At 49.2% G+C, this 12620-nt stretch overlaps 1 protein-coding gene across 1 annotated transcript in view; it reads left to right on the top strand.

Moving 5' to 3' along the window:
- Positions 1 to 1327: 1327 nt before the first annotated feature.
- Positions 1328 to 12620, top strand: part of LOC121840429 (cilia- and flagella-associated protein 251-like) — a 34148-nt gene continuing 22855 nt past the window's right edge. Inside the window, exon 1 of the mRNA XM_042303573.1 lies at positions 1328 to 1354. The gene's annotated coding sequence lies outside the window, so the exon portion shown is untranslated. The remainder of the gene's footprint in view (positions 1355 to 12620) is intronic.

The raw sequence follows: 12620 nt of genomic DNA, 5'->3' as shown, positions 1-12620 counted from the left end.
CTCCCTGCCTGTCTTACCCCTCTACCTCCCAAGCTCACTCCTTCTCCCTGCCTGTCTTACCCCTCTACCTCCCAAGCTCACTCCTTCTCCCTGCCTGTCTTACCCCTCTACCTCCCAAGCTCACTCCTTCTCCCTGCCTGTCTTACCCCTCTATCTCCCAGCCTACTCCTTCTCCCTGCCTGTCTTACCCCTCTATCTCCCAAGCTCACTCCTTCTCCCTGCCTGTCTTACCCCTCTACCTCTCAAGCTCACTCCTTCTCCCTGCCTGTCTTACCCCTCTACCTCCCAAGCTCACTCCTTCTCCCTTTCTGTCTTACCCCTCTACCTCCCAAGCTCACTCCTTCTCCCTGCCTGTCTTACCCCTCTACCTCCCAAGCTCACTCCTTCTCCCTGCCTGTCCTACCCCTGTATCTCCCAAGCTCCTTCCTTCTCCCTGCCTGTCTTACCCCTCTATCTCCCAAGCCTACTCCTTCTCCCTGCCTGTCTTAACCCTCTATCTCCCAAGCTCACTCCTTCTCCCTGCCTGTCTTACCCCTCTATCTCCCAAGCTCACTCCTTCTCCCTTCCTGTCTTACCCCTCTACATCCCAAGCCTACTCCTTCTCCCTGCCTGTCTTACCCCTCTACCTCCCAAGCCTACTCCTTCTCCCTGTCTGTCTTACCCCTCTACCTCCTAAGCTCACTCCTTCTCCCTTCCTTCTTTCTCTACCTGTACTCTCTCTCTCTCTCTGCTTCCCTTCTCTCTGCCTGTCTTACCCCTCTACTTCCCAAGCCTACTCCTTCTCCCTGCCTGTCTTACCCCCTACCTCCCAAGCCTACTCCTTCTCCCTGCCTGTCTTAGCCCCCTCTACCTCCCAAGCCTACTCCTTCTCCCTGCCTGTCTTACCCCTCTACCTCCCAAGCTCACTCCTTCTCCCTTCCTTCTTTCTCTACCTCTACTCTCTCTCTCTCTCTGCTTCCCTTCTCTCTGCCTGTCTTACCCCTCTACCTGTCTTCTCCTTTCTCTCTCTTTCTGCTTCCCTCTCCTCCCCCGTTCTTTCTCGTTCTCTCTATACTTTTCAATTTCTTTCTCTCTTTCTCTTTCAATTCAGTTAGATTCACTTTAATCTTCCATTACCAAAGCAAATACAGAAATATATGAAATCTCTCTCTCTCTCCCCCAGGTGTAACCATACTAAAGACATGAGCACGAGTTCAGCATCCCTCCAACCTCCAGATCAGCTGTGTTATACCATCAATCTAAAGAAGCATGAGGAGAAGCCCTGGGTCCCTGTGTCACCTAATGAACCGCCTCGGCCCAGATCAGCTGTGTTATACCATCAACCTAAAGAAGCATGAGCACGAGAACCTGCCCGGTGGGTCCCTGTTCACCTAATGAACCCCTCCCCTAGATCAGCTGTGTTATACCATCAACTCTAAAGAAGCATGAGCACGAGAACCTGCCCGGTGGGTCCCTGTTCACCTAATGAACCCCTCCCCCCTAGATCAGCTGTGTTATACCATCAACTCTAAAGAAGCATGAGCACGAGAACCTGCCCGGTGGGTCCCTGTTCACCTAATGAACCCCTCCCCTAGATCAGCTGTGTTATACCATCAACTCTAAAGAAGCATGAGCACGAGAACCTGCCCGGTGGGTCCCTGTTCACCTAATGAACCCCTCCCCCTAGATCAGCTGTGTTATACCATCAACTCTAAAGAAGCATGAGCACGAGAACCTGCCCGGTGGGTCCCTGTTCACCTAATGAACCCCTCCCCCTAGATCAGCTGTGTTATACCATCAACTCTAAAGAAGCATGAGCATGAGAACCTGCCCGGTAGGTCCCTGTTCACCTAATGAACCCCTCCCCCTAGATCAGCTGTGTTACCAAGTTTATCAGATATTTTCAAACATCTTATGTCCAAGGCCACCTGTTTTGTAGATCCAGCGATATGTCATTATAACCTCAAATGAATGGAAAAGATAAGTATAATTTCCAGATCTAACAGGACCTGACAAACATTGGTTTTGGAGTTGAATGTCCCTTTAACATACAGTACATGCTTGTTATTCACAGCCTCAAAGAAAATAGCATTTACCTATTTTCTTTGACTGCTGGTGAGCGTACTGTAAATGATAACATTGACTATGTTGACAACATTAACATGTACATACAGTACATTAACTTTAACTACAGGGCATAGTGAAAGTTTACACACCCCTTGCAAAGTTGTCACATTTATTTTACTTCCTTTAAATAAAACCTAAAAAGGGATTAAATTGGATACACAACCTGCTCCACATTTTCAAAGTGAAATGAATAAAAAATGAAAATGTCTTGATTGTGTATGTCTTCACACCACGGAATACTTTGTTGAAGCACCTTACAGCTGTAAATCATTTTGAATAAGATTCTACCAACTCTGCACAACTGTTAAAGCAACATTATATCCATTGTTTTTGTCAAAATTCCGCAAGCTCAGTAAATTTGGTTGGAATCATTTATGGACAGCAACATGTAAACCTTGTCTCTGATTTAACTCAGGATTTAAATGGGACCCCTCAGAAACACTCAAAACCTCTCGGAATCTGAGTGTCTTTGACATTATATTTTTAGTAATTGTTCAACTGAAAAATAAAACTCTATGCCAGGGTATTTAGAAGACATGCAGGTTTTCCTTTTGACCTAGGCTTTGCTCCTATCATATTTATTTTGATCCTGACAGACAAGCATACCCATAACATGATGCTGCCACCATATTACTTGAAAATACAGAGGGTTTCACTCTGAGATGTGATGCATTTGACCCAAACCTGACGTTTTTATTTGAAGTTAATTTATTTGCCTTGTTGTCTTGCAGTATTGCATAAGGGCCTTGTTGCAAACATAATGGATGATTTGAAATACATGTTTCAACATAGACCTTTTTACTTTGTCATACCGGCCAGTAATGCAGAGTGAATGCAATGATGGGAAACTTCTGTATTTGCAAGTATTGTGGTGGCAGCATCATGTTACGGATAAGCTTGTCACCGGCAAGGACTGGGGAGTTTGTTAGGATCAAAACCCATATGAAAGGTAGAAGAGGTAAAAGTTACAGGAACGCCTTCTGAAAAATGCTGACCCCAAGGCACTCCAGAGGGTGGTACGCTCAGCCGAACGCACCACTGTTTGGCCTCCAGGACACCTACAAACCAAATCAAATCAAATTTATTTATATAGCCCTTCGTACATCAGCTGATATTTCAAAGTGCTGTACAGAAACCCAGCCTAAAACCCCAAACAGCAAGCAATGCAGGTGTAGAAGCACGGTGGCTAGGAAAAACTCCCTAGAAAGGCCAAAACCTAGGAAGAAACCTAGAGAGGAACCAGGCTATGTGGGGTGGCCAGTCCTCTTCTGGCTGTGCCGGGTGGAGATTATAACAGAACATGGCCAAGATGTTCAAGTGTTCATAAATGACCAGCATGGTCGTATAATAATAAGGCAGAACAGTTGAAACTGGAGCAGCAGCACGGTCAGGTGGACTGGGGACAGCAAGGAGTCATCATGTCAGGTAGTCCTGGGGCATGGTCCTAGGGCTCAGGTCCTCCGAGAGAGAGAGAAAGAGAGAATTAGAGAACGCACACTTAGATTCACGCAGGACACCGAATAGGACAGGAGAGGTACTCCAGATATAACAAACTGACCCTAGCCCCCCGACACATTAACTACTGCAGCATAAATACTGGACGCTGAGACAGGAGGGGTCAGGAGACACTGTGGCCCCATCCGAGGACATCCCCCAGACAGGGCCAAACAGGAAGGATATAACCCCACCCACTTTGCCAAAGCACAGCCCCCTCACCACTAGAGGGATATCTTCAACCACCAACTTACCATCCTGAGACAAGGCTGAGTATAGCCCACAAAGATCTCCGCCATGGCACAACCCAAGGGTGGGCGCCAACCCAGACAGGATGACCACATCAGTGAATCAACCCACTCAGGTGACGCACCCCTACCAGGGACGGCATGAGAGAGCCCCAGTAAGCCAGTGACTCAGCCCCTGTAATAGGGTTAGAGGCAGAGAATCCCAGTGGGAAGAGGGGAACCGGCCAGGCAGAGACAGCAAGGGCGGTTCATTGCTCCAGAGCCTTTCCGTTCACCTTCCCACTCCTGGGCCAGACTACACTCAATCATATGACCCACTGAAGAGTTCAGTAAGGACTTAAAGGTTGAGACCGAGTTTGCGTCTCTGACATGGGTAGGCAGACCGTTCCATAAAAATGGAGCTCTATAGGAGAAATCCCTGCCTCCAGCTGTTTGCTTAGAAATTCTAGGGACAATTAGGAGGCCTGCGTCTTGTGACCGTAGCGTACGTGTAGGTATGTACGGCAGGACCAAATCAGAGAGATAGGTAGGAGCAAGCCCATGTAATGCTTTGTAGGTTAGCAGTAAAACCTTGAAATCAGCCCTTGCTTTGACAGGAAGCCAGTGTAGAGAGGCTAGCACTGGAGTAATATGATCAAATTTTTTGATTCTAGTCAGGATTCTAGCAGCCGTATTTAGCACCAACTGAAGTTTATTTAGTGCTTTATCCAGGTAGCCGGAAAGTAGAGCATTGCAGTAGTCTAACCTAGAAGTGACAAAAGCATGGATGAATTTTTCTGCATCATTTTTGGACAGAAAGTTTCTGATTTTTGCAATGTTATGTAGATGGAAAAAAGCTGTCCTTGAAATGGTCTTGATATGTTCTTCAAAAGAGAGATCAGGGTCCAGAGTAACGCCGAGGTCCGAGTTTTATTTGAGCGTCTTCCGCCTGTTCAGCGTACAGACCTTCCTTCTACAGTTAGTCTCCCGTCTGTTCAGCAGCAGCCAGAGCTGTTTGTTTGCATGAAGGACCAGAGCTGCATCTGCATGTTTTGTCAGAGCTGTCAGTCTGCATGGAGAAAGTTTGAGCTGTCACCCTACATGGAGCAGCCAGAGCCGCTTCTGGAGCAGCCAGAGCCGCCAGTCAGCATGGAGCAGCCAGATCTTTCAGTCTGCCAGGATCTGCCAGTCAGCCAGACTCTTCCAGATCTGCCAGTCAGCCAGACTCTTCCAGAAAGCCAGTCAGCCAGTTCTTCCAGATCTGCCAGTCCCCAGACTCTTCCAGATCTGCTAGTCAACCAGACTCTTCCAGATCTGCTAGTCCCAGACTCTTCCAGATCCGCCAGTCAGCCGGGATCTGCCAGAACTGCCAGTCGGCCAGGATCTGCCAGTCGGCCAGTATCCGCCAGTCAGCCAGGATCCGCCAGTCAGCCAGGATCTGCCAGATCCGCCAGTCAGCCAGGATCTGCCAGATCTGCCAGTCAGCCAGGATCTGCCAGTCAGCCGGGATCTGCCAGTCAGCCAGGATCTGCCGAAACCACCAGCCAGCCAGGATCTGGTAGATTTATCTACATGCCTGAGCTTCCTCTCACTCCTGAGCTTCCTCTCATCCTGAGCTTCCTGAGCTTCCTCTCACTCCTGAGCCTCTCACTCCTGAGCTTCCCTCACTCCTGAGCTTCCCCACAGTCCCGAGCTTCAGTCCCGATCTGCTCCTCAGTCCAGTGGGTTTCTGGGTGCGGACTACTAGGCCATGGTGGAGGGTGGACTATCCAGGGACGCGAGGAGAGGGGACTAAGTGAGTGGGGTCCACGCCCCGCGCCGGAGCCGCCACCATGGACAGACGCCCACCCGGACCCTCCCTATTTGTTCGGGTTCAGTCCGCACCTTAGGGGAGGTGTTCTGTCACGCCCTGGTCAAAGTATTTTGTGTTTATCTTTATTTATTTGGTCAGGCCAGGGTGTGGCATGGGTTTTTGTATGGGGTGTGTATATATGGGGGATTGTAGCTAGTGGGGTGTTCTAGATAAGTCTATGGCTGTCTAAAGTGGTTCTCAATCAGAGGCAGGTGTTTATCGTTGTCTCTGATTGGGAACCATATTTAGGCAGCCATATTCTTTGAGTTTGGTGTGGGTGATTGTCCTTAGTGTCTTTGTTCCTGTCTCTGTGTTTTCACCAGATAGGGCTGTTTCGGTTTTCGTTACGTTTCCACGTTTGTTGTTTTTTGTAGTTTTTGTATTGATTCGTGTTTTACGTTTGTTGTTAAACATGGATCGCAATCTAAACGCTGCATTTTGGTCCGACTCTCCTTCACCACAAGAGAACCGTTACAGAATCACCCACCGCAACGGGACCAAGCGGCGTGTCAACAGGCAGGAGCCACAGGAGAAGCAACAAAGGCAGCAACAGCGGCGTAATGAGGATTGGACAGGGGACGATATATTGGATGGCAAGGGTTGCTATACATGGGAGGAGATCCTGGCGGAAAGGGATCGCCTTCCATTGGGAACAGGTGGAGGCAGCGAGGAGAGCAGAGGTAGCCGGAGAGAGGAGCCGGCGATATGAGGGAGCACGGTTGGCAAGGAAGCCCGAGAGTCAGCCCCAAAAATTTCTTGGGGGGGGGGCTCACAGGGAGTAGGGCTACGCCAGGTAGGAGACCTGCGCAAACTCCCTGTGCTTACCGGGGGGCTAGAGAGACCGGGCAGGCACCGTGTTATGCAGTGGTGCGCATGGTGTCCCCAGTGCGGGTGCATAGCCCGGTGCGGTATATTCCAGCTCCGCATATCGGCCGGGCTAGATTGAGCGCCGAGCCAAATGCCATGAAGCCGGCTCTATGCATCTGGTCCCCAGTGCGTCTCCTTGGGCCGGCTTACATGGCACCAGCCTTGCGCTCGGTGTCTCCGGTTCGCCTGCATAGCCCAGTGCGGGCTATTCCACCTCGCCGCACTGGCAGGGCGACCGAGAGCATTCAACCAGGTAAGGTTGGGCAGGCTCGGTGCTCAAGAGCTCCAGTGCGCCTGCACGGTCCGGTCTATCCAGTACCACCTCCACACCCCAGCCCTCCGGTAGCAGCTCCCCGCACCAGGCTTCCTGTGCGTGTCCTCGGTCCAGTACCACCAGTACCAGCACCACGCATCAGGCCTACAGTGCGCCTCGCCTCTCCAGCGCTGTCGGAGCCTTTCTCCTCTCCTATGCTGCCGGAGTCTCCCGCCTATCTAGCTCTGTTAGAGCTTTCCTCATCTCCAGCGCTGCCGGAGTCTCCCGCCTGTTCAGCGCAGTCAGAGCCTTTCTCCGACACAGCGCTGCAGGAGTCTCCTGCCTGTTCAGCGCAGCAAGAGCCTTCCTCCTCTACAGCGCTGCCGGAGTCTTCCGCCTGTTCAGCGCAGCCAGAGCCTTCCTCCTCTACAGTGCTGCCGGAGTCTCCCGCCTGTTCAGCGCAGCCAGAGCTGTCAGTTTGCATGAAGCAGTCAGAGCTGTCAGTCTGCATGGAGCAGTCAGAGCTGTCAGTCTGCATGGAGCAGTCAGAGCTGTTAGTCTGCATGGAGCAGTCAGAGCTGTCAGTCTGCATGGAGCAGCCAGAGATGTCAGTCTGCATGAAGCAGCCAGAGATGTCAGTCTGCATGGAGCAGCCAGAGCTGTCAGTCTGCAAGGAGCTGTCAGTCTGCAAGGAGCTGCCAGTCTGCAAGGAGCTGCCAGTCTGCAAGGAGCTGCCAGTCTGCAACGAGCCGCCAGAGCTGCAAGTCTGTAAGAAGCCGCCAGAGCTGTCACCCTACATGGAGCAGCCAGAGCCGCCAGTCAGCGTGGAGCAGCCAGAGCCGCCAGTCAGCATGGAGCAGCCAGATCTTTCAGTCTGCCAGGATCCGCCAGTCAGCCAGACTCTTCAGATCTGCCAGTCAGCCAGACTCTTCCAGATCCGTTAGTCAGCCAGACTCTTCCAGATCTGCCAGTCAACCAGACTCTTCCAGATCTGCTAGTCAACCAGACTCTTCCAGATCTGCTAGTCAACCAGACTCTTCCAGATCCGCCAGTCAGCCGGGATCTGCCAGAACTGCCAGTCGGCCAGGATCTGCCAGTCGGCCAGTATCCGCCAGTCAGCCAGGATCCGCCAGTCAGCCAGGATCTGCCAGATCCGCCAGTCAGCCAGGATCTGCCAGATCTGCCAGTCAGCCAGGATCTGCCAGTCAGCCGGGATCTGCCAGTCAGCCAGGATCTGCCGAAACCACCAGCCAGCCAGGATCTGGTAGATTTATCTACATGCCTGAGCTTCCTCTCACTCCTGAGCTTCCTCTCACTCCTGAGCTTCCTGAGCTTCCTCTCACTCCTGAGCTTCCTCTCACTCCTGAGCTTCCCCACAGTCCCGAGCTGCCCCTCAGTCCCGATCTGCTCCTCAGTCCAGTGGGTTTCTGGGTGCGGACTACTAGGCCATGGTCGGCGGCGAGGGTGGACTATCCAGGGACGCGAGGAGAGGGGACTAAGACATTAATTGAGTGGGGTCCACGTCCCGCGCCGGAGCCGCCACCATGGACAGACGCCCACCCGGACCCTCCCTATTTGTTCGGGAGTCCGCACCTTAGGGGAGGTGTTCTGTCACGCCCTGGTCGAAGTATTTTGTGTTTATCTTTATTTATTTGGTCAGGCCAGGGTGTGGCATGGGTTTTTGTATGTGGTGTGTATATATGGGGGATTGTAGCTAGTGGGGTGTTCTAGATAAGTCTATGGCTGTCTAAAGTGGTTCTCAATCAGAGGCAGGTGTTTATCGTTGTCTCTGATTGGGAACCATATTTAGGCAGCCATATTCTTTGAGTTTGGTGTGGGTGATTGTCCTTAGTGTCTTTGTTCCTGTCTCTGTGTTTTCACCAGATAGGGCTGTTTCGGTTTTCGTTACGTTTCCACGTTTGTTGTTTTTTGTAGTTTTTGTATTGATTCGTGTTTTACATTTGTTGTTAAACATGGATCGCAATCTACACGTTGCATTTTGGTCCGACTCTCCTTCACACCTAGAAAACCGTTACAGTTCCTTTGTTTTGTCTTTGTTTTAGTATGGTCAGGGCGTGAGTTGGGGTGGGCAGTCTGTTTGTTTTTCTATGTTGGTTTTTGTGTTCGGCCTAGTATGGTTCTCAATCAGAGGCAGGTGTCGTTAGTTGTCTCTGATTGAGAATCATACTTAGGTAGCCTTTTCCCACCTGGGTTTCATGGGTGTTTATTTCCTGTTTAGTGTTTGTCATTCACCTTACGGGACTGGTCGTTTGTTGTTTATTGTTTTTGTTCAGTGTTCATTTTGCTTCATTAAATTATGGACACTTACCACGCTGCGTTTTGGTCCTCCGATCCTTCTCGCTACTCCTCCTCAGAAGAGGAGGAAGAGATCCCTTACATGTACACTGCACCTACATCTGCGACTTTGCGCATGTGACTAAATAATCTAATCTAATCTGAATACCTAACATAGTTAGATAGAGTTCCATTTTTCATCAGGCCAATTACATTTTAAAGACACAGCAGAATGGCTGTTTAAGAGGTGTTGTCTGACTATTTCAGTCCTGACTATAAAGGTTTGAATATTGCTGTCCATCAGTGATTCCCAACCAAATTTACTCAGTTTAACAAAAACAACGGAAACGGAAGTAACTGCTAAAGTAATGGAATCACCAACATAAAGTGTCTTAATAGGGCGTTGGGCCGCCAGAACAGCTTCAATGCACCTTGACCTCTATTGGAGGGATGTGACATTCTTCCACGAGAAATTCCTTAATTTGGTGTTTTTTTGATGGTGGTGGATAACGCTGCCTTAGAATCTCCAATAAATGTTCTGAGATCGCCATGGCATATGGTTTACATAATTCCCATGCTCATCAAACCATTCAGTGACTGCTGGTGCCCTGTGGATGGAGGCATTGCTATCAACTCCCATCAGGTTAGAGATGATTCACCATAGGTTGAAGGTGATCACTCAGAATGGCTGTGTATTTATTGGTGTTTGCCTTGCCCTCTAAGGGGTTGAGTGGACCTAAACCATGACAGGAAAATGCAACCTGCACCATAAGAGCTGCCAGAACCAAGGTGTTGCTCAGCAACTCACTGCCTTCCTGAAGACAAACAATGTATACGAAATGCTTCAGTCTGGTTTTAGACCCCATCACAGCACTGAGACGGCACTTGTGAAGGTGGTAAATGACATTTTAATGGCATCGGACCGAGGCTCTGCATCTGTCCTCGTGCTCCTAGACCTTAGTGCCGCTTTTGATACTATCGATCACCACATTCTTTTGGAGAGATTGGAAACCCAAATTGGTCTACACGGACAAGTTCTGGCCTGGTTTAGATCTTATCTGTCGGAAAGATATCAGTTTGTCTCTGTGAATGGTTTGTCCTCTGACAAATCAACTGTAAATTTCGGTGTTCCTCAAGGTTCCGTTTTAGGACCACTATTGTTCTCACTATATATTTTACCTCTTGGGGATGTTATTCGAAAACATAATGTAAACTTTCACTGCTATGCGGATGACACACAGCTGTACATTTCAATGAAACATGGTGAAGCCCCAAAATTGCCCTCGCTAGAAGCATGTGTTTCAGACATAAGGAAGTGGATGGCTGCAAACTTTCTACTATTAAACTCGGACAAAACAGAGATGCTTGTTCTAGGTCCCAAGAAACAAAGAGATATTCTGTTGAATCTGACAATTAATCTTAATGGTTGTACAGTCGTCTCAAATAAAACTGTGAAGGACCTCGGCGTTACTCTGGACCCTGATCTCTCTTTTGAAGAACATATCAAGACCATTTCAAGGACATCTTTTTTCCATCTACGTAACATTGCAAAAATCAGAAACTTTCTGTCCAAAAATGATGCAGAAAAATGAATCCATGCTTTTGTCACTTCTAGGTTAGACTACTGCAATGCTCTATTTTCCGGCTACCCGGATAAAGCACTAAATAAACTTCAGTTAGTGCTAAATACGGCTGCTAGAATCCTGACTAGAACCAAAAAATTTGATCATATTACTCCAGTGCTAGCCTCTCTACACTGGCTTCCTGTCAAAGCAAGGGCTGATTTCAAGGATTTACTGCTAACCTACAAAGCATTACATGGGCTTGCTCCTACCTATCTCTCTGATTTGGTCCTGCCGTACATACCTACACGTACGCTACGGTCACAAGACGCAGGCCTCCTAATTGTCCCTAGAATTTCTAAGCAAACAGCTGGAGGCAGGGCTTTCTCCTATAGAGCTCCATTTTTATGGAACGGTCTGCCTACCCATGTCAGAGACGCAAACTCGGTCTCAACCTTTAAGTCTTTACTGAAGACTCATCTCTTCAGTGGGTCATATGATTGAGTGTAGTCTGGCCCAGGAGTGGGAAGGTGAACGGAAAGGCTCTGGAGCAACGAACCACCCTTGCTGTCTCTGCCTGGCCGGTTCCCCTCTTTCCACTGGGATTCTCTGCCTCTAACCCTATTACAGGGGCTGGGTCACTGGCTTACTGGGGCTCTCTCATGCCGTCCCTGGAGGGGGTGCGTCACCTGAGTGGGTTGATTCACTGTTGTGGTCATCCTGTCTGGGTTGGCGCCCCCCTTGGGTTGTGCCGTGGCGGAGATCTTTGTGGGCTATACTCAGCCTTGTCTCAGGATGGTAAGTTGGTGGTTGAAGATATCCCTCTAGTGGTGTGGGGCTGTGCTTTGGCAAAGTGGGTGGGGTTATATCCTTCCTGTTTGGCCCTGTCCGGGGGTGACCTCGGATGGGGCCACAGTGTCTCCTGACCCCTCCTGTCTCAGCCTCCAGTATTTATGCTGCAGTAGTTTATGTGTCGGGGGGCTGGGGTCAGTTTGTTATATCTGGAGTACTTCTCCTGTCCTATTCGGTGTCCTGTGTGAAACTAAGTGTGCGTTCTCTAATTCTCTCCTTCTCTCTTTCTTTCTCTCTCTCGGAGGACCTGAGCCCTAGGACCTGAGCTCCAGGACTACCTGACATGATGACTCCTTGCTGTCCCCAGTCCACCTGGCCATGCTGCTGTTCCAGTTTCAACTGACCTGAGCCCTAGGACCATGCCCCAGGACTACCTGACATGATGACTCCTTGCTGTCCCCAGTCCACCTGGCCATGCTGCTGCTCCAGTTTCAACTTCCACCTGACTGTGCTGCTGCTCCAGTTTCAACTGTTCTGCCTTATTATTATTCGACCATGCTGGTCATTTATGAACATTTGAACATCTTGGCCATGTTCTGTTATAATCTCCACCAGGCACAGCCAGAAGAGGACTGGCCACCCCACATAGCCTGGTTCCTCTCTAGGTTTCTTCCTAGGTTTTGGCCTTTCTAGGGAGTTTTTCCTAGCCACCGTGCTTCTACACCTGCATTGCTTGCTGTTTGGGGTTTTAGGCTGGGTTTCTGTACAGCACTTTGAGATATCAGCTGATGTACGAAGGGCTATATAAATAAATTTGATTTGATTTGAACCCTCATTCACCAAGTATTTCCATTATTTTGGCAGTTACATGTACACTGCCTTCATAAAATATGTATACCCTTTGACTTATTCAACATTTCATTGTTTTACAGCTTGAATTCAAAATGGATGAAATAAATTGGTTTTCTCACTTGATTAAATAGATTGGTTTTCTCACAATACAATGTGGCTGCCATGTTTGAGTAGGCTAAACTAGCTAGCTACATTTGCTAGCTAAGTAAGTGAAACTGAAAGTTTCTCCTTCATTTTGGAAGAAAGAATTTGTTCAGAACTGTTTAACTATTGTCTTTGTCTCTCTTTGAGTCAACTACTCACCACATTGTATGCACTGC

The sequence above is a fragment of the Oncorhynchus tshawytscha genome, linkage group LG22, assembly GCF_018296145.1.
Source record: "Oncorhynchus tshawytscha isolate Ot180627B linkage group LG22, Otsh_v2.0, whole genome shotgun sequence".
Lineage (NCBI taxonomy): Eukaryota > Metazoa > Chordata > Actinopteri > Salmoniformes > Salmonidae > Oncorhynchus > Oncorhynchus tshawytscha.
This window is presented reverse-complemented; position numbering and strand designations above follow the sequence as displayed.